A 4,069-nucleotide genomic window follows, 5' to 3' on the forward strand; every position below is an offset into this window, starting at 1 on the left:
GCAATACCTTAGCTGCTGTTCTTTCCCCTGCAAAGTGCCCTCCATAAGTGGAGCCATGGCAGTCCCATAAAACTTCCCTTCCTTCTTCCTCGGATATGCATCTTCTGAGTATGCCATCGGAACATTTTTTGAACAAGTATGGTTCGTCCCAGATGAAGTATTTGGCATCATTTACCAATTTCTTCTTTTGATGTTTGTTAAATTCCAAAGGTAAACTCCCAGTGGCCTTGAAGTTTGCTATGTCTGCAAACCAGGGTGCTTTGTGAATTAGCATGAGTTGTTCATCAGGAAAGCACTCATTTACATGTGTGCTTTGTGTGCTTCCTTCTTCACATGGTATCCTTGATAAATGATCTGCCACCTTGTTCTCTACACCCTTCTTGTCTTTGATTTCAATGTCAAATTCCTGCAACAAAAGAACCCATCTAATAAGTCTCGGTTTAGATTCTTGTTTGGCAAGTAAATATTTTAACGCTGAATGATCAGTGAAAACAATGACTTTAGATCCAATGAGATAAGATCTAAATTTTTCAAATGCAAAGACTATTGCCAAGAGTTCTTTTTCAGTGGTTGTGTAATTCCTTTGGTTAGCATTCAAGACTTTACTGGCATAATAAATCACATGTACCAAATTGTCTTTCCTTTGTCCTAACACTGCCCCAATAGCAAGGTCTGATGCATCACACATCAGTTCAAACGGTAAGTTCCAATCAGGTGGGGCAATGATAGGTGCAGAGGAAAGTTTTTGCTTCAAAAGTTCAAAGGCTAGCATGCAATTTCCATCAAATACAAAGGGTGTATCAGAGACAAGCAAGTTACTCAAAGGTTTGGCTATTTTAGAAAAGTCTCTAATAAACCTTCTGTAAAAACCAGCGTGGCCCAAAAAGCTCCTAACTGCCTTGACATTACTTGGTGGAGGTAGTTTTTCAATGATTTCCACCTTAGCTCTGTCCACCTCCATGCCTCTATTAGAGATTTTGTGGCCAAGGACTATTCCTTCTGTGACCATGAAATGACACTTTTCCCAGTTTAATACTAGATTAGTCTCTTGGCACCTCTTAAGCACCAAGGCAAGGTGGTGTAGGCAGCTGGGAAAAGAATCCCCAAACACAGAAAAATCGTCCATGAAGACCTCAATAAATTTTTCAATCATGTCCGAAAAGATGGACAGCATGCATCTTTGGAAAGTGGCAGGTGCATTGCACAATCCAAAGGGCATGCGTCTATAAGCAAAAACTCCATATGGACAAACAAATGATGTTTTCTCTTGATCACTAGGATTAACTACTATTTGGTTGTAGCCTGAATATCCATCCAAGAAACAATAGTAAGCATGTCCGGCAAGCCTTTCAAGCATCTGATCCATGAATGGGAGTGGGAAATGATCTTTTCTGGTGGCTTCATTGAGCTTCCTGTAGTCTATGCACATCCTCCACCCAGTAACGGTTCTTGTGGGTATGAGTTCGTTCTTCTCATTTGGCACCACCGTTATGCCACCTTTCTTGGGAACTACATGGATGGGACTAACCCATGGGCTATCAGAAATGGGGTAGATTACCCCTGCCTGCCATAACTTCCTCACTTCCTTTTGTACCACTTCTTTCATGACGGGATTCAATCTTCTTTGAGCTTGAATGGAGGGTCTAGCATCTTCTTCTAACAAGATTTTATGCATGCATATGGATGAACTTATCCCCTTCAAATCAGCTAGGGTCCATCCAATGGCATCTTGATGAGTTTGCAGCACCTTGATCAATTCTTCTTCTTGTTCTTGGCTCAAGGCCGAGCTAATGATAACAGGGTGACTCTCATCACTACCCAAGTATGCATACTTGAGATTAGGGGGCAATGCTTTGAGCTCAGGTTTTGGTGCTTCCTTTTCTTCTTTCACTTTCTCTGGCCTGCTTAGCATAGTTGTGTCATCATCCTTGATATCACTAACTTCAATATCCTTGGTGAACTCCTCCTCTGCCACTTCCTTTATTGTTTCCTCAAAAGTTTCTTGTACTGCAATGTCCACTACATCAACCCTCATGCATTCCCTTAGTGATTCTGATGGATAGCTCATTGCCTTGAATACATTAAACACCAATTTCTCATCATGGAGTCTAAGAGTGAGTTCACCCTTTTGTACATCTATGATGGCTCCAGCAGTAGCTAGGAAGGGTCTTCCCAGAATTATTGAAGCTTTGGCTTCTTCCTCCATATCTAACACCACAAAATCAGGAGGAAATATAAATTCTCCCACCTTCACCAACAAATCCTCAACTATCCCATGAGGGAATTTAAAAGTTCGATCTGCCAATTGGAGGGCCATTCTTGTTGGTTTGGCCTCTTCAATCTTCATTCTTTTCATCATTGTTAGCGACATCAAATTGATGCTGGCCCCTAAATCACACAAGGCCTTCTCCACCATGACTTCTCCTATAATACAGGGGATTTGGAAACTGCCTGGGTCCTTCAATTTCTGAGGCAATTTGTGCTGAATGATGGCACTGCATTCTTCAGTTAACAACACAGTTTCCTCATTTCTCCAGCTTCTCTTCTTGGTCATCAATTCTTTTAAGAATTTTGCATAGAGTGGCATTTGCTCTATTGCTTCAGCAAAGGGAATGTTGATTTGAAGCTTCTTGAAAATCTCCAAGAACCTGGAGAATTGGCCATCCTTTTCACTTTTCATCAAACGTTGAGGATAAGGTGCTTTAGGTGTGTAAGGCTTCAAGACCTCTTTTTCTTTTTCTTTTGTTGCAAACGGTGTAACAGATTGTCCTTGTTCTTTGTCTTTCACATTTTCCTTTACTTCATCCTCTGTGGTTTCCCTTGAAATCTCCTTTAGATTCTTTCCACTTCTGAGGGTTATGGCCTTACATTCCTCCCTTGCAATAGCCTTAACAGTATGAGAACTGCTTGTCCCAGGAGCTTGCTTAGTCAAATACAAAATTTGATTTTCTAGCTTCTGGATGGCAGCTCCTTGGTTTTGCAAGTTAGAATTTACTTCTTCCTTAAAAGCCTTCAATTCAATTATGTCTTGGCTCATGGTTGCAAGCATTCCTTCCATCCGGTTTAATTGATCTTGAAATTGTTGGTTCGGATTAGGTTGGGTATGTTGATTATTTTGGCCATGATATGATGATTGGGGGTAAGTGTTTTGTGTGGCTTGGTATGATCTTTGGTTGGAGTTTTGGTATGTGGAATTGTTTTGTTGGTTGTGGTTGTAAGGTTTGTGGTTTTGTGGTTGGGTTTGTTGGTTTCCCCACCCAAAGTTTGGGTGGTTTCTCCAGCCTGGGTTGTAAGTGTTGGAGTGTGGATCATATGATTGCCTTTGTTGGTTTCCCACATAGTTAACCTCATCCCAATCACCTCCTTCAATGCCTACTTCCTCTTGATCTTGTGTGTGTATTGCAGCCACTTGCTTTGTTTCTAATTGCCTGGTAAGCTCTGCTAGTTGCTTGGCAAACACCTTGTTTTGGGCTAGAATTGTATCAACATGGTTCAGCTCCATGACTCCCTTAGTGTTGTGCCTTTCTGATGCATAGTAGTACTCATTCTCAGCCACTGTCTCGATCACTTCAATGGCTTCTTCCACGGTCTTTTTCTTGTTCAATGAACCTCCTGATGAATGGTCTACAGCCTTCCTTGATTCATAAGAGAGCCCATCATAGAAGATGTGCAATTGCACCCAATCATGGAACATGTTTGGTGGGCATTTCCTTGTCAAGTCCTTGAATCTCTCCCATGCCTCGTAGAGAGTTTCACCATCTTGTTGTCTAAAAGTCTGGACCTCAGATCGAAGCCTATTGACCTTTTGTGGAGGGTAGAAACGTGCCAGAAACTTGCCTTCCACCTCATCCCATGTGGTTAGACTCCCCCTTGGGAATGATTCCAGCCACTTAGCTGCCTTGTCCCTAAGTGAAAATGGGAACAAGAGCAGTTTATAGGCATCTTCCTGGACTCCATTGGACTTCACAGTGTCACAAATTCTCAGGAATTTTGTGAGATGTTGGTTTGGGTCTTCATTAGCACTTCCTCCAAAGGAACAATGATTTTCCACCAATGATATTAGCTGTGG

The 4,069-nt window shown here is 41.8% G+C and overlaps 1 non-coding gene across 1 annotated transcript; it reads left to right on the forward strand.

The window, feature by feature from the left end:
- Positions 1–3,692: 3,692 nt before the first annotated feature.
- LOC148567454 (small nucleolar RNA R71) lies at positions 3,693–3,796 on the forward strand. The gene has a single exon (XR_015882787.1). It is a non-coding gene; the product is annotated as a small nucleolar RNA R71 (small nucleolar RNA).
- Positions 3,797–4,069: the final 273 nt, after the last annotated feature.

The sequence above is a fragment of the Arachis ipaensis genome, chromosome B4 (genome assembly GCF_059453495.1).
Source record: "Arachis ipaensis isolate K30076 ecotype BB chromosome B4, ASM5945349v1, whole genome shotgun sequence".
Lineage (NCBI taxonomy): Eukaryota > Viridiplantae > Streptophyta > Magnoliopsida > Fabales > Fabaceae > Arachis > Arachis ipaensis.